At 33.9% G+C, this 19,469-nt stretch overlaps 1 long non-coding RNA gene across 1 annotated transcript in view; it reads right to left on the minus strand.

The window, feature by feature from the left end:
* LOC113620804 (uncharacterized) overlaps positions 1–19,469 on the minus strand; it is a 247,282-nt gene that overhangs the window by 39,267 nt on the left and 188,546 nt on the right. The window lies entirely within an intron of this gene.

Genomic DNA, 19,469 nt, shown 5'->3' on the forward strand with positions numbered 1-19,469 from the left:
ATTGGTTTCTGGTTTTATGTTTATATTAGTTTAATATTTAGAGTATATAATCTTTAGTAGATTTCTTTATTAATTTGGTTGCTCTCTTCCTTTTTTTTTTAAAATATATATATATTTTTTTTCTTTTTCTCTTTTTGTGAGCGTGTATGTGTATGCTTCTTTGTGTGATTTTGTCTGTATAGCTTTGCTTTTACCATCTGTCCTAGGGTTCTGTCTGCCCATTTTATTATTTTTTTCTTTAGTATAGTTTTTAGCGCTTGTTATCATTAGTGGATTTGTTTTATGTTTGGTTGCTCTCTTCTTTCTTTTTTTTTTCCTTTTTTTAATACTTAATTTTTTATTTTTAATAATTTTTTATTTTAATAAATTTTATTTTATTTTTCATTTCTTCTTTCTTTCTTATTTTCTCCCTTTAATTCTGAGCAATGTGGCTCACAGGGTCTTGGTGCTCCAGGCGGGTGTCAGAACTGTGCCTGAGGTGGGAGAGCGGAGTGAAGGACACTGGTACACCAGAGACTTCCCAGCTCCACGTAATATCAAATGGTGAAAGTTCTCCCACAGATCTCCATCTCAATGGTAAGACCCAGCACTACTGAACGACCAGCAAGCTACAGTGTTGGACAGCCCATGCCAAACAACTAACAAGACAGGAACACAACCATTAGCAAAGAGGCTGCCGACATCATAATAAGGTCACAGACACCAAAAAACCACACCACCAGACGCAGTCGTACCAACCAGAAAGACAAGATACAGCCTCATCCACCAGAACACAGGCACTAGTCCCCTCCACCAGGAAGCCAACAGAACCCACAAAACCAACCACAGCCACTGGGGGCAGACACAAGAAACAACAGGAACTACGAACCTTCAGCCTGAAAAAAGGAGACCGCAAACACAGTAGGTTAAGCAAAATGAGAAGACAGAGAAACACACAGCAGATGCAGGAGCAAGTTAAAACACACCAGACCAAACAAGTTAAGAGGAAACAGGCAGTATACCTGAAAACGAATTCAGAGTAATGACAGTAAAGATGATCCAAAATCTTGGAAATAGAATGGAGAAAATGCAAGAAACATTTAACAAGGACCTAGAAGAACTAAAGAGCAAAAGCAAACAATGATGAACACCACATTAAATGAAAATAAAAAGTCTCTAGAAGGAATCAGTAGCAGAATAACTGAGGTAGAAGAACGGATAAGTGACCTGGAAGATAAAATAGTGGAAATTACTAAAGCAGAGCAGAATAAAAAGAATGAAAAGAATTGAGGACAGACTCAGAGACCTCTGGGACAACATTAAATGCACCAACATTCAAAATACGGGGGTCCCAGAAGAAGAGAAAAAGAAAGGGACCGAGAAAACATTTCAACAGATTATAGTTGAAAACTTCCCTAATTTGGGCAAAGAAAAGAGTTAATCAAGTCCAGGAAGTACAGAGAGTCCCATGCAGGATAAATCCAAAGAGAAACATGCCAAGACACATATTAATCAAACTATCAAAAATTAAATACAAAGAAAAAATATTAAAAGCAGCAAGGGAAAACCAACAAATAACACACAAAGGAAACCCCATAAGGTTAAGAGCTAATCTTTGATCAGAAACTCTAGAAGCCAGAAGGGAGTGGCAGGACATATTTAAAGTGATGAAAGGAAAAAACCTACAACCAAGATTATTCTACCCAGCAAGGATCTCATTCATATTTGATGGAGAAATAAAAAACTTTACAGACAAGCAAAAGCTAAGAGAATTCAGCACCACCAAACCAGCTTTACAACAAATGCTAAAGGAATTTCTCTAGGCAGGAAACACAAGAGAAGTAAAAGACCTACAATAACAAACCCAAAACAATTAAGAAAATGGGAATAGGAACATACATATCGATAACTACTTTAAATGTAAATGGATTAAATGCTCCAACCCAAAGACATAGACTGGCTGAATGGATACAAAAACAAGACCCATATATAAGCTGTCTACAACAGACCCACTTCAGACCTAGGGACCCATACAGACAGAAAGTGAAGGATAGAAAAAAATATTCCATGCAAGTGGAAATCAAAAGAAAGCTGGAGTAGCAATTCTCATATCAGACAAAATAGACTTCAAAATAAAGACGTTTATGAGAGAAAAAAAGGACACTACATAATGATCAAGGGATCAATCCAAGAAAATATAACAATTGTAAATATTTATACAACCAACATAGGAGCACCTCAATACATAAGGCAAATGCTAAGAGCCATAAAAGCGGAAATTGACAGTAACACAATCATAGTAGGGGACTTTAACACCCCACTTTCACCAATGGATAGATCAACCAAAATGAAAAAAAATAAGGAAAGAGAAGCTCTAAATGATATATTAAACAAGATGACTTAATTGTTATTTATAGGACATTCCATCCAATAAAACCAGAATACACTTTCCTCTCAAGTGCTCATGGAACATTCTCCAGGATAGATCATATCTTGGGTAACAAAGAAATCGTTGCTAAACTTAAGAAAACTGAAATTGTATCAAGTATCTCTTCTGACCACAACGCTGTGAGATGAGCTATCAATTACAGGAAAAACTCTGTAAAATATACAAACACATGGAGGCTAAACAATACACTACAAAATAACCAAGAGATCACTGAAGAAATCAGAGAGGAAACCAAAAAATACCTAGAAACAAATGACAATAAAAAGAGGACGACTCAAAACTTATGGAATGCAGCAAAAGCAGTTCTAAGATGGAAGTTTAGTAATACAATCCTACCTCAAGAAACAAGAAATATCTCAAATAAACAACCTAACCTTACACCTAAAGCAATTTGAGAAAGAAGAACAAAAAAAACCCAAGTTAGCAGAAGGAAAAAAATCATAAAGATCAGATCAGAAATAAATGAAAAAGTAATAAAGGAAACAATACCAAAGATCAATAAAACTAAAAGCTGGTTCTTTGAGAATATAAATAAAATTGCTAAACCATTAGCCAGACTCATCAAGAAAAAAAGGGAGAAAACTCAAAGCAATAGAATTAGAAATAAAAAAGGAGAAGTAACAACTGACACTGAAGAAATACAAAGGATCATGAGAGACTACTACAAGCAACTATATGCCAATAAAATGGACAACATGGAAGAAATGGACAAATTCTTAGAAAAGCAAAACCTTGCAAGACTGAACCAGGAAGAAATAGAAAATATGAACAGACCAATCACAAGCACTGAAATTGAAACTATGATTAAAAATCTTCCAAAAAACAAAAGCCCAGGACCAGATGGCTTCACAGGAGAATTCTATCAAACATTTAGACAAGAGCTAACACCTAACCTTCTCAAACTGTTGCAAAGTATAGCAGAGGAAGGAACACTCCCAACTCATTCTACGAGGCCAGCATCACCCTGATACCAAAACGAGACAATGATGTCACAAAAAAAGAAAACTACAGGCCAATATCACTGATGAACATAGGTGCAGAAATCCTCAACAAAATACTAGCAAACAGAATCCAACAGCACATTAAAAGGATCATACACCATGATCAAGTGGTGTTTGTCCCAGGAAGGCAAGGATTCTTCAATATATGCAAATAAATCAATGTGATAAACCATATTAACAGATTCAAGGACAAAAAGCATATGATCATCTCAATAGATGCAGAAAAAGCATTTGACAAAATTCAACACACATTTATGATAAAAACCTTCCAGAAGGAGGCATATAGCAAAATTACCTCAACATAATAAAGGCCATATATGACAAAGCCACAGGCAACATTGTTCTCAGGGGTGAAACACTGAAACCATTTCCTCTAAGATCAGGAGCAAGACAAGGTTGTCCACTCTCTCCACTATTATTCAACATAGTTTTGGAAGTTTTAGCCACAACAATCAGAAAAGAAAACGAAATAAAAAATCTAAATTGGAAAATAAGTAAAGCTGTCACTGTTTGCAGATGACATGATACTATATAGAGAGAAACCTAACGATGATAGCAGAAAATTACCAGAACTGATCCATGAATTTGATAAAGTAGCAGGATACAAAATTAATGCACAGAAATCTCTTGCATTCCTATACACTAAGGATGAAAAATCTGAAAGAGAAATTAAGGAAACACTCCCATTTACCACTGTAACACAAAGTGTAAGATACCTAGGAATAAACCTACCTAAGGAGACAAAAGACCTGTATGCAGGAAACTATGACACTGATGAAAGAATTTAAATATGATACAAACAGATGGAGAGATGTACCACCTGTTCTTGGATTGCAAGAATCAACATTGTAAAAATGACTATACAACCCAAAGCAATCTACACATTCAATGCAATCCCTATCAAACTACCAATGACATTTTTTACAGCATTAGAACAAAAAGCTTCACAATTTGTATGGAAACACAAAAGACTCTGAATAGCCAAATCAATCTTGAGAAAGGAAAATGGAGCTGGAGGAATCAGTCTCCTGGACTTTAGACTATATTACAAAGCTACAGTAATCAAGACAGTATGGTACTGGCACAAAAACAGAAATAAAGATCAATGGAACAGGATAGAAAGCCCAGAGATAAACCCATGCACATATGGTCACCTTATTTTTGATAAAGGAGGCAAGAATATACAATGGAGAAAAGACACCCTCTTCAATAATTGATGCTAGGAAAACTGGACAGCCACATGTAAAAGAATGAAATTAGAACACTCCCTAACACCATACATAGAAATAAACTCAAAATGCATTAAAGACCTAAATGTAAGGCCAGACACTATAAAACTATTAGAGGAAAACTTAGGCAGAAAACTCTATGACATAAATCACAGTAAGTTCCTTTTTTACCCAACTCCTAGAGAAATGGAAGTAAAAACAAAAATAAAGAAATGGGACCTAATGAAACTTCAAAGCTTTTGCACAGCAAAGGAAACCAAAAGCAAGATGAAGAGACAACTCTCAGAATCGGAGAAAATATTTGCAAATGAAGAAACCAACAAAGGATTAGTCTGCAAAATATACAAGCAGCTCTTGCAGCTCAATATCTAAAAAACAAACATCCCAATCCAAAAATGGGCAGAAGACCTAAACAGACATTTCTCCAAAGAAGATATACAGATTGCCATAAACACATGAAAGGATGCTCAACATCACTAATCACTGGAGAAATATTAATCAAAACTACAATGAGGTATCATCTCACACCAGTCAGCATGGCCACCAGCAAAAAATCTACAAACAATAAACACTGGAGAGGGTGTGGGGAAAAGGGAACCCTCTTGCACTGTTGGTGGGAATGTAACTTGATACAGCCACTGTGGAGAACAGTATGGAGGTTCCTTAAAAAACTAAAAATAGAACTACCATACGACCCAGCAATCCCACTACTGGGCATATACTCTGAGAAAACCATAATTCAAAAAGAGTCATGTACCACAATGTTCATTGCATCACTATTTACAATAGCTAGGACATGGAAGCAACTTAAGTGTCCATCAACAGAGGAATGGATAAAAAAGATGTGGTACCTATATACAATGGAATATTACTCAGCCATAAAAAGAAACGAAATTGAGTTATTTGTAGTGAGGTGGATGGACCTAGAGTCTGTCATACAGAGTGAAGTAAGTTAGAAAGAGAAAAACAAATACGTATGCTAACACATATATATGGAATCTAAAAAAGGAAAAAAAGAAAAAAAACTGATTCTGAAGAACCTAGGGGCAGGTCAGGAATAAAGACGCAGACGTGGGGAATGGACCTGAGGACACAGGGAGGGGGAAGGGTAAGCTGGGACAAAGTGAGAGAGTGGCAAGGACGTATGTACACTACCAAATGTAAAATAGCTAGTGGGGAGCAGCCACATAACACAGGGAGATTAGCTCGGTGCTTTATGACCACCTAGAGGGGTGTGACAGGGAGGGTGGGAGCAAGACACAAGAGGGAGGGGATACGGGTATATATGTATACATATAGCTGATTCACTTTGTTATACAGTAGAAACTAACACAACGTTGTAAAGCAATTATACTCCAATAAAGATGTTAAAAAATATCAATTATAATATGTATGCAAATCATAATATAACTTAAAAATAAAGAAAAATAAAACTGAAGAGAAAAATATATATCCAAAATTACAGTTAATTACTCCAAACTCCTCTTGTAAAACTAATAAAACAGACAGACAGCTAATAAGTAAGACTATAGAATACTTAAAGAACACTAACAACAAATATAATCTGTTTGACAGCTATAGGATACTACACCAAAAACTGCACAAATGCATATTTTTACATAGACAAAACACTCCATAATAAATTTCCAAGAAAAGAATGGTCCAAGGATATATTCTCAGACTAAGACACAATTAAATTAAAAATCAGTAACTGTAAACTACTAGGTAGGTCCCTAAGACAGTATATTAAACATCATAGTTCTATCTCATGTATCAAAGAAGAATTCACTCAGGAAACTAGAAAACAATTTTGCTAAATCAAAATGAAAAGGCAAAAAATAATATCTGTGGAATGCAGCAAAAGCAGTGATAAGAAGAAAATTTATAGCTTCATGAATCGAGTAAAAACAAAGGTTCAAAGTCAATAAACTCAGCTCTCAGTTTATGAAACTAAAAAAAAAAATAGGTAGTGAAAATAAAAAGAATATTTGTAAATAATCACAGAAATCAGTGAAAGAGTAAATAACAGAAAAAAGACAGCAAAGTCAAGAGTTTATTCCTGAAAATTTTTAATAAAAATGGATAAACTTATAATACAACTCATGAATATCTAGAATCAAAGAATTTCTATAGATCCTATAGATCTTCAGAAGAATATAAAATAATATTATGAACAATCTTATGCCAATATTCAATGAACAACATGAAATGTAAAAATATCCTAAAAAAATAAATTACTAAGACCATCACAAGAATAAATTAAAAATCTTAAAGTATTATATTAATTAAAGAAATAAAATTTGCAATTGAAAACATCCCCAGAAAAACCTCCATGACCAGATGTTTTCTACTGGAGACAGAGATCAAATATTTAAGGAAGAATAGTACAAAGCCTACAGCAACTCATCCAGAAAATATAGAAAGAAAGGATAATCCCCAGTTCATTTTATAAGGCCAGAAATACACTGATAGCAAAATCAAAAACATTACAAAGGAAAAAAGAAAAAGAAATGCTATAGACCAAAATTCCCTATAAATATAAATGCAGAAAATCTTTTAAATATATATGCAAATTGAATACAGCAAATATAGAAAGGAAAAAACAAATGTCCAAGACTGTTTTGAGGATCTGAGGTTGATTTACTATAAATAAATCAATGTTTTATCACAATATTAACAGAATAAAGAGAAAAGTCATGTGATCATCTCAACAGTTAAAGAAATCGTATTTGAAATAATTCAAAACACATTCAGGATAAAAGATTCCAGCATGCAAAGAACATAAGGGAAAGTCTTCACCTATAAAAAAGCATCTATGCCCACAGTTAACATCATACTCAATAGTGAAAAACTGAAAACTTTTCCTCTAAAATCAGGAAAAAGCCATGGATGCCCACTCTCACCACTTTTATTCAATATAGAACTGTAAGGTCTAACCAGAGTTATTAGGCAAGAAAAATAAATAAAATGCATCTAAATAGGAAAGGAAGAAGCAAAATTGTTACTATTTGCAGATGATATGATGTCATATGCAGAAAACGCTAAAGAGTCCACCAAAAATCTGTTAAAACTAGTCAATTAATTCAGCAAATTTGCAGGATACAAAAGCAATATACAAAAATCAGTTATATTTCTGTACACTAACAACAAACTATCAGAAAGAGAAACTAAGAAAACAATCACATTTACAATAGCATTAAAAAAGAGAAAAACTAGGAATAAATTTAACAAGGAGGTGAAAGACCTGTACACTGAAATCTATAAGACACTGATGAGAAAAACTGAAGAAGACAGAAATAAATGGAAAGATATTATCTGCTCATACATTGGAAAGAACCAATACTGTTAAAATATCCATAGTACCCAAAGCCATCTATGGATTCAATGCAATCTCTACACAGGGAAAGGACAGTCTCATCAATAAATGGTGATGAGGAAAAATTGGAAGGCCACGTGCAAATGAAAGTGGATCCCTATCTTACACCATACACAAAAATCAATTCAAATTGGATAAAGACCTGAATGTAAGCCCTGAACCATAAAACTCCTAGAATAAAACATAGGGGGGTAAGCTCCCTGACATTGGTTTTGGCAATGATTTTTTTAGGTTTGACATCAAAAGCAAAGGCAATAAAAGCAAAAACAGACAACTGGAACTACCTGAAACTAAAATGCTTCAGCACAGCAACGGAAACCAACAACAAAATCAAAAGGCAACCTATGGAATGGGAGAAAATGTTTGCATATCACCTAACTGATAAGAAGTTAATATCCCAAACATGTAAAGAAGTCATAGTAATCAAAAAAAAAAATCTGATTGAAAATTGGGCAGAGGTAATCAACAGACATTTTTCCAAATATTTTCAAATGGTCAACAGGTACCTGAAAATGTTCCCAACATCACTTAATTAACAGGGAAATGCAAGTCAAAGCCACAATGATGTATCACCTCATGTCTGTTAAATGGTATCATGAGGAAGACAAGAGACAACAGGCACTGGCAAGGATGTGGTAAAAAAAAGGAACACTGATACACTGTTGGTGGGAATGTAAATTGGTCTAACCACAGTGGAAAACAAAATGGAGATTCCTCAAATAATTAAAAATAGATCTGCCATACGATCCAGCAATTCCACTTCTGAGTATATACCCCCAAAAATGAAAACAGAATTTCTATACTGTTTGAATTTTTTAATCATGTAAATGTACTGTGTTTTAAAAAATGGTGTTATCTGGTTGGGGTATCATGAGTTGCTTTTGCTTTTATGCTATATTTTCCTGTCTTTCAAAGCTAATAAACATTATCAAAATATAAATCATAGGTGAATCACAGAATCATTTCAGCAAAACAAGTGTTCATTTCTAAATCAAAAATGTATATAGCAGAAATTTTCAAACTAATTTAAAAAATTCCACTGCCAATTGCTAATCAGTCAAATATAAGACATTTGAAAAGAATTGAAATCACTGGAAAATATCATTAAATTGGAAAAAAATCAATTAGTTTTCAAGATCTCAAACTACATAACGTCAAGTACAACTGCCTATCTGGCTGTCAGATATAGTTACCTTGTTGCCTATTCTGTTTCACTGTAATCTTTCTTCTAACTGCAAATTCCCTTTACGGTTTTGTATGACTTTATTATAAAGATGGTTTTGGTGTTTTGCTATCAGTTAGCTTCTTCAAAGATTCATTTCATGGAGTTAATTTTTATGTCTTCTAAAAGGAAGGAGCATCTGACCACTAAGCAGGAGCTCTAGGACTGTTGCAACTAATTGTGGGACCCAGACCACATCATTTAGTATTCCTGAGCATTGCTCTGCAAATCTGAATACCTACTCTGTGTCAAGCACTGTGATCACCTCACAAATAAATAAATTACTTCCTAATTCTAAAATTGTACAATTTCATAAATTTTCATACATTTTCCAATTCAAGATAGAATTAAGCCATAGATAATTCCAATTTTTTAATCAGAAGGACCCAATAAGAGTGGGATTAATTTTTAGTTCTTTTCCCAGCACAGAAACACACTTAGTTCTATCCATGCAACAAATATAACTTATTTTTATAACTTTCCAATTTAATGCATGTTTCCTTCACATTAACAATTAGAAATAACACGAACAGTATATTAGACCTGGATTCAATTTTTTGGCGTTTTTTTCTGTCATTTTTTTGTGTTCCAGGTATTTGCAATAGAAGTACAGAGAACTTGCTCCTTTCCTCATTGAGATTCTGGGAGGATTCTGAAGATCCTGTGCACAAACCATTTTGCCTCATTCAGAAGAAGGGGGCTTTATATAAAGGGACTGTTGTTATTAATTACCATATAGTGCAAACATGTTTCATGATAAAGTCTGCTTCCCAAAGGAATCAGTCATTCCCACTTTCTATTCAAAGGGTGAATGAATTATGGTTGAACAGGGCACAAAAAAGTTCTATCAGTAAATACTGCTTTGAAATACTGCTCTTAGTGATTATATAATTTTGCTGCTTTTTCTCATTTAAAGCTAACACTACAAAATTTCATACAAACTGACAATCACTCTTTTGCCAGTAGGCAAATTCAAGTAATACAATACAGTGAAATTATAGTTGGAAAATAGTTTTGCTGCATAACTAATTTACTTTACTTTCAGTGTGGCTGGTAGACACACAATGTTTTCTGTTTTCCTCTGCAAGGTTAAGAAATGTAGCTTTTAACATTAGGTCTGACAAGAGTGTGAGAGATTAGAAATAACAACACTGGACTCTTTCCCTCCCCTCTCTCTTACTGCACACTGAACTAATTTCCTCAGCATAAACAAAACACACATCAAAGCAAGGGACTTTAGACATAAAAATATAAAGAGAGATTTTTGCGCAGAATATGTAATTTCTACATGATACCCAAAAGCTCAAAGTATTAACTAACGAAAAGTAATGACATCTCAACGTAAGTAGGAATCAACTTGAAGGACAACACTCAAGCCCCTCATAGCAACAGTCACAAATGTCCAGCATATTAATATATAACATGTGAAATTAATGCATCACTAAGCTTTCCCTAATTTTGTTCATATGCCTTTTGGTTTAAAAGATCATAGTACTAACACTATAATATTTTGAGAAAGGAGATTCTACTTTTATGATTCTCAGCTTATATTTTATATTTGGATTAGAAAAGTAAGTGGCATTTTTGTTGTCAAGTGGTGAATGGTATTCCTCCATAAACAGGAGATGTTGAAGAGGAAGGGATAAGGAGGGGAAAGAAAAGTAAAAACACCAAGGACTTTAGTTAAACATGTTTCTGAGAGAGTAAAGAAATCTGCTCTTGGGACATTTTATTTCAACCACATAACATAAAATCACATGTATCTTGATATTTACCTGTCCTCTTGCAAAATCCAGGAACAGAGAAGAGTTATTTAACTAAACTTGCATTGGCTTTCTATTAGAAATCTAATAGATTTTGAGGTTTCTGCATAGCAGACCACTTGGGTAAAAATCTAGTAGACATTGGTAACTACCACGTCTGAGAGGCTCTAAGGCAGTGTTTCTTATGTTGGCATGCCTAAGAATCACCAGGAGAGCTTGTTATAACAGACTTCTGGGGACCAGGTTTGGGATTGGACATGAGAATTTGCATTTCTGTAAAGCTCCTGGGTGATGGTGATGCTGCTAGTTTGTAGGTGACACTGAGTAGCACTGCTCTTGTCATCATTTGGCAATATTTATGTCCATATACATTAAATGAATACCTGCGTTAAGTACTATTTAAAAAAAAATCCAAATAGATTCAGTCCATAAATTTTTAGCAAAACTATCTTTCCTTATACAGATATTAAAGACAACTAGGAAAGCTGAAATCTATTTATTTTCCAGGTTCATGATTCTAAACAAGGGTCTCAGCTTTATAACATGCTTAGATGGTAGATAAATGAGCTTCATCATAAACATGACCTTTATAAAAAGTGAGAAAAATAAGTCAGTATTACATAAAATGTTAATCCCAGAATCATAAAATAACATCTCGTATCCTACATTTTAGCATGTCAATGTCTAAACCTTTTAAACTAAATGACATATAAACAAAATCAGCAAAAGCTTAGTGATGTATAAATTTCACATGCATATAATTAATAGATATTTGTGACTATCAATTTGAGGAGGCTTGAGTGTTGCCATTCAAGTTGATTGCTCCTTATTACATTGATTTTCTCCATCTTCCATAGTTTTCTATGTCTTTTATTCCTACTCTTACCTTTATTGCTTCTTTCCTTCCATCTTTTTGGTTTAAATTTAGTTTTTTGAGTTTTAAAGTTGCAAGCTTAGAAGCCTAGATCACTGGTCTCAAACTTTTCTTCTGATATAAGTATCTAAAGCACAAATTTTCCTTGACGTACTGCTTTTGCTGCAACCCACAAATTTTAATAGGTTTTGTTTTTATTTTCATTTATTTTCTAATTTCCCTTGTAATTTCTTCTTTGAACCATGAGTTGTTTTCCAGATATATTTTTGTTTATTTCTAAATTAGCTTTATAGTTTCAGAAAATATACTTTGAGTGATTTCAATTCTTTTAAATTTATTGACTTTTATGGCCAAGCATATGTTCTATGGTTAATGTTCCATGTGCAATAGAAAGTACTGTGTATTCTGCAGTTGCCTGGTGTAGTGTTCTATAAATGTTAATTAGGTTTAATTGGTTGAGAGTGTTGTTCAAGTATTCTACCTACTTCCTGACCTTCTTTCTGCTTGATCTATTACTGACAGAGGAATACTCAAATTACCAATTTTAATTGTGGATTTATCTATTTCTCCTTTCAGGTTTGTCAGTGTTTGCCTCATGTGTTTTAAAGCTTTTATTTTTGGGGCATACACATTTAGGCTTGTTATAGTTCTTGATTAATTTACTTTTTTTTTTTTACATCTTTATTGAAGTATAATTGCTTTACAATGGTGTGCTAGTTTCTGCTTTATAACAAAGTGAATCAGTTATACATATACACATGTTCTCATTTCTCTTCCCTCCTGCGACTCCTTCCCTCCCACCCTCCCTATCCCACCCCTTTAGGTGGTCACAAACCACCCAGCTCATCTCCCTGTGCTACGCGGCTGCTTCCTACTAGCTATCCACTTTACGCTTGGTAGTGTATATATGTCCATGCCACTCTCTCACCTCGTCACAGCCTACCCCTCCCCCTCCCCATATCCTCAAATCCATGCTCTAGTAGGTCTGTGTCTTTATTCCCGTCTTACCCCTAGGTTCTTCATGACCTTTTTTTTTCTCTTAGATTTCATATATATGTGTTAGCATACGGTAAATTTACTCTTTTATCATTGGGAAATGTTACCTTTATCATTGATATTTCTTATACTAAAGTCAACTTTGTCTGATATTAACATAGGTACTTCAGCTTTTTTATTATTATAGTTTGAACATAAATATAACATATTCCTTGAAGAAAATACACAGAAAGAATACGCACAAAGAAAATACAAAGTCTGAAGAATTTGATAGGCAAATTTGACCAATTTTTAATAAACTCATGAATCCAACATTTGAAGTCTCTTCCAGAGAAGAGAGAAAAAAGATAGTATGCCCCAAATCATTCCATGAGGCCAGAATGACACAAAACTTGGCAAAGACATTATAAAAAATAAAAATTATAGATTCACCTCACTTGTGTATATATATGCAAAAATGCTAAACAAAATCCTACTGCACAGGCACTGATAAACAAAATAACACCATGACCATACGGGGTTTACCTCAATATCCAATGTTGGATTAATATTATAAAATTCTCAAATGTTATCTACCATATTAACAGATTTATGTAGAACAATAAGTTTTTTCATCTCACTGGATACAGAGATAGCATTTGATAAAAATCCCTTTTATTTTCCACTCAATATAAAATATGTAAAGTCAGATATTACATCATTTCTTTAGCCTTCTGCCAGTGAGGCCCTTGTCCTTGAAATATTTCCTACTTTTTAAGCAGCAGAGATTCTCCCTGTATTAGAGGAGGAAAGAGCAAATTTATCCATGTTCAAATTTTGACATGACTTGGTTTCTCCCATTAGTGAACTTCTCCTTTTTTATGACTATTTTTTCCAGTTTTATTAAGATATAATTGACATATAATTTTCTATTAGTTTAAGGTGTACAACATAATGATTTGATACATGTATGTATTACCAAATGATTACCACAAGTTTAGTTAACATCCATCAATCACCTCATATAGTTACAAATTTTCTTCCTTGTGATGAGAATTGTTAATATCTACTCTCAGCAAATTTAAAATATACAATACAGTATTGTTAATATAGTCACTATGCTGTATATTATAGCCTCAGAACTTATTTATCTTTCTTTTTAACTCAAAATGATGAACTATGAGGACCTCCAATTACAACTTTTTCTTAATGGGATTCCTGGAAAGCAGGCTTTCTCCAATCTCTTACAGAAATAATTCAAAGTAACAAGCACTTATGAGAAGTAAAAAATTTCACGACAAAAGTGAAAAAAAAATGCTTTCGTTGAATCCTTTTGTTGTAAATGATACAAATCATCTTCTGGAAGAGGAATGTTCAGACACTGCTATACCATGCTTCTCTAGTGAGAACTAATCAATTCTATCTGTTACCACATGAGGCGAAATTTGTCCCATAGCAACAGCAAAGGAAGCTACTAAGTGAGATAACATTGACCAATGATCTCTGGCCTAGTAATTTTAGCAGTAGAGATAAGATAGAACACGTCTCTTATTATTTCATTGGAATACCTTTATAACTAATTTTAAGCTGTGTTCATACTAATCATAAACATACTTACAAATACTCAGCCCCAACTGCAGAAATCCTATGTTTGTTTAGTTGATGAGCCTAGTTCAATATACTGTTTTCTTTTTGGTTCATCCCTCCCATATTTTTCTAAAATCAATTTACTGTTTTTCATCTGATGCCACCATGCTGTAGGACTAACCAGGGTTTGATTTAGAACATACCATTTATTAAGTTCTCATCTTATTGTTTATAAAGCAAATTCAGTTCATAGAATTTCTGAATTTGTTTTTATAATACATAATAAATTACTGAAGAGATTTTTTTATTGGTAAATTCATGTATTCAAGAGGCTTGTTGAACAAAATGAACTTATCAGAGATCAACAAATAGTTATGTAAAGGACAGCATAGTAAATATTCTAAGCTTTGTGGGCTATATGCTCTGTGTCACAACTACACAACTCTGTCATTGTAGTGCTAAAGGAGCCATAGACAATACAAAAATAAAAGTGCATGGCTGTGTTCCAATAAAACTTTATTTATAAAAAACAGGCAGTAGACAGATTTGGCCTAGGGGTCATAGCTTGTCCTATTTCTATTCCAGACAGAGGCTCTTAATTAACTGCTTTATTTTGGCTCCAGTCTCCTATTCCTACATACAATAAAGTTAAAAGCAAGTAAGGGAGATGGGAAAGAAATGAAGGACAGTATGCATTTGTCTCTCTCATGTAGTGTAATCATAGCTGTTCACATATCGACACTTTCTAACTAATAGAGATGCCATTAGTATAGACAAATATTGAAAAATAAACCAAACCTACATACTAATATGTAGCTCTATGGCAGTAGCTTTGGTGTTCTAGTTTCAGAAAATGGCAGTTATTAACTGGCAGTTAGATGAATATGTAAAGAAATGCACTGAGGGAAAACTGTGCCCAGGTGGTAAGTGGATGAGGTCTGGATATCACAGCAAGCCTCATGCTGCTCAAGTGAATACACTGAACCCAGCAAGGATCAGACGACAGTGTAGCTGAGCAAATCCTCCTCTTTTACTACTGGAAGAACAATTCATATCATAGGACTTACAACTCTGTCTCATTAACATTCTCTTACAATTCGACATGTATTGGATTTCACAGATTTGTCGGGAATGTGTTATAAGAATCTAGAGGTGAGTAAGGCATATAATATTGCCCTGCAATATTACAAAACTCCATCCAGAGATGGGAAATACACTTCATCTTAAGTGCCACATTTAAATTGATAACTTGCAGGTTTGGCCTATAAATCACAAATTCCTCTGCTTTAGGAGTTGGCAGACTTCTTCTATAAACAGCTAGACGGTAAACATTTTAGGCTTTGAGAACCATATGGTCTCTGTCATACCTACTCAACTCTGTCATTATAACACAAATGTAACCATACTCATTGTGTAAACAAATGGGTATGGCCATGTTCCAATAAAATTTTATATAAAAACAAGGAAGTGGGGGGGCACAGATTAAGCCCCTGGCCTTAGTTTGCCAAATTCACCTCTACTCTTTCTACTTTTCCATCTGCAACTTAGATGCAAAAGACATAATCAAGGAATTAAAGGTCTTAATGAGTGGAAAAGATTCTGGACCTTCAGTCACTACCCAGAAGACTGCCTATTGAACAGTGTATCGAAATTGTAAATGAGACAGAAATAAACAAACCTTGGTTTTAAGTTGCAGAATTTAGCTTACTCAATATAGAAGGTTTTTTACAAAAGGTGGAACATATATTTCAGTAAGAACATAAGTTTTCATTGCACTTGGCTAAATACCTAACAGTAGGATTACTGTATGGTGTGTAAATGATTAAATTTTTATAAGAAACTGCCAAACTGTTTTCCGAAGCGGCTATATCATTTGCATTTTCATCACCAGTTCATCTGCATCCATGCCAGGACTTGGTATATGTATATATATGCCAGGATGTGCCAATCTGTGATTTGGGCACTTAAGCCCTTTTCAGAGAAGCCATGAAACTAAACCGATTTGTACCACAGTTACAAAAACGTTGTTCATACGAAATTGCACAAACAACCATAATTCCTTATTCCTTTCTGCATCCACTCCCCTATACATAGTAACTTTGCCACTATTTCTCCACCCCTTAAATCTGAGCTGGCTTTATGACTTGCTTTGATCAATAAAATGTAGCAGAAGTAACAGGCCAGTTTTGAGCCTGGTCCTCAAAAGATTTTGCATGCTTCCACTCTTGTTCTTGGAATCCTGTGACTACTATATGAACAAGCCTAGGAGGATATGCAAATACATGAAGCACATTCAGGTTATCCTAGCTGAGGCCATTTTAGACCAGCCAGCCTCCATCCAGTTTGGCAGCTGATCACAGATGTGTGAATGACCCCAGTCAAAACCAAAAGAACTACCTAGCCTAGGCTGGACAAAAATGCCAAACCATAGAATCATGATTAAATAAGTGGGTGTTGTTTGAAGTCACTGAGTTTTGAGATGGTTCATTATGTAGCAATAGCTAATTGATATGCTGTTTCATCCCTAATCAATTTATATAATCCAAAATAAATTGTTTGCTGCTATGATTAAACAAAATTAATGTTATTACTGGCTCTTATTTCTGTAACTATTCAAATTTGTAACATAACAGGGTTTTCATTAAAAATAAAATGGTACTCATAAAAGCATGCAGATTGGCTTCTGTAAATAAGTTACACTCTTACTTCTGCCAGTAATAAGCTTTGTGATTTTAGAATCATTTACCTTTCATTTGCCTCAGAATCTTCATATATAAAATGAGAATACTGGAGAAATCACAATTTAGGGAATGAAATGTATAATATTCATATATATGAATACACATTATATTTATGATATATATTATACACACATACATATGCACTTGTATATGTTTTCATGTGTGTTTTTATTTCTACATATATGTATTTTTAAAGACCTTAAAAGAACAAACTCTAAATGGAGATGAGTCAGAAAAGCCGTTAGTTCCCCCCAAATACGTAAAGTAGGTGCTTCATATTTCTAAACCATCTAGGAAAGCCCAAATATATGTGAGTCTATAATTAGTAGAGAAAGATAAAGAAATGAGGGTGGTAAAAATTTATACCAAATGTTCCTATATAACCAACTCTCTGAGTGATAAGGAAAGTCAACTGACCAGTCAGTGGTTAATACACAAGTGAAAGATGCAAGTAGAACTTTGCAGATAGTACAGTGAAAGCAAACCACAAGTATTGCTTGAATGAATCATAGAACTTTAGAGGTAGTAGGAACTGTAAAACTCAAATCCAATTTTCAAAGTTTCTTGATTTGACTCAGTTCATTTCAACAAAAATTACTGAAAATCTCTACTGTGAAGCATACTATGCATAGATTATGAAAATTCTATTCTGGAAAGATCAAATGACTTACACAAAGTCAACGAATTAGTAGTTGAGAATAGAAAACAAGTTTCCTGATTTCCATTTCAATACTGTTTCTATCATATGAGATAACTACACCAAATGGTGACAAAATATCTAATTATCTGTGACAGGTTATAACTATATATTAGTTATATATTAAAAAATGAATTTTAGCATATTGCAAGAGAACCAGCTATGCAATGTAATCTTATTTTGAAAAGATATTTTTTAGAGGAAATAAGGTGAAGAAAGTCTCCCAATTTAACCAGAAGACTAATGTAATCAAACTCCTACATCTAGGCTGGATTTCTGCGATCCTATCTATGTAGAATCTAAATTGTCCTGCCAATCACAGTTAGGAACTGGGTTATAAGCTGCTGAAATCAATTCATGCCTCATCCACTTTGCTCCCTATCTTAAAAAGGATGCCTTCATCACTACAACAGGAGGAAGTTTTTCTCTTCTCTGATATCTGCTCTCTTCGTGTTACAAAACTCTCTATCATCCTGTGCCACAAATGTCTCTTAAAATTAACTATTCTGAGTCGTAATGGTCTCCCCTTTCCTCTTCTCTTTCTCAAGTATACTATACCATGTTATCCAGACCTCCTTTAAGAGATTATATTCCTATCTGGGGGAGGAGGAAGATGTTCAAGATGTCTTGGTTTTAGAAAATAATGGTGATAAAGAGATGGCAGTTGCTTTTTAATGTTTCTACTTGGGGAAAAAAAAAACTTGTAAGTCTAAGGGTATATGCCCTTAAACTATTTTCCTCACTGGTTCAGGAAATTCACAAGTGCAGGAATCAAACAATAGAGTTTCAGATTGACAAATATTCCAGATTGATAAAGCAGATATACAGTTATCCCTGGGTATGGGGGGAGTGGGAAGGGATTGGTTCCAGGACCCCTGTGGATACCAAAATCTATGAATGCTCAAGTCCCTTACATAAAATTGACATAGTATTTTCATCTTCACATAAACTTTAAATCATCTCTAGATTACTTATGATACCTAATACAATGTAAATGCTATGTAAATGGTTGCTGGCAAGTGGCAAAGTCAAGTTTTGCTTTACAGAACTTTCTAGAATCTTTTTCCTAATATTTTCGATCTGCAGTTGGCAGAACCTGCAAATACAGAGGGCCAATGATATTTACAAATTCTCAGCAGAGTTAGAAAGCTTTATTATTTATTGATTTTTATTCCAACAATTAAGCTGTATATATAATACCAGAGGAATGTTTTATTTAATCAACTCAGGAAAAGGTGAAATAAAAAAATTTAGGGAAATTAACTGCTGACAATGAATTATTGATAAATAATATTTCTAAAATGTTTTACAGTTTCTTAAAACCTTTCACAAATATTATCTCCTTTGATAAGGCCAGGTTGTGTTTCTGATCTCATTTTACATGAAGAAACCGGGGTTATCATAGATTTACTAAGGATTTAATAATTGGAGGATCCAATAAGGATCTAATAAGAAATTTAGACATAAATATTTTGACTTTAATTCTAGGGTTGTTTCCATTGCCTCAGACTGCCTCATGTCAAGAAGCTCAAATGGCATATTTCAATTGGCCCCAAATCACATAAGACTAGGCAAA

Source organism: Aethalodelphis obliquidens, unplaced genomic scaffold (assembly GCF_003676395.1).
Source record: "Aethalodelphis obliquidens isolate GAN/ISIS:26980383/991018 unplaced genomic scaffold, ASM367639v1 scaffold8, whole genome shotgun sequence".
Lineage (NCBI taxonomy): Eukaryota > Metazoa > Chordata > Mammalia > Artiodactyla > Delphinidae > Aethalodelphis > Aethalodelphis obliquidens.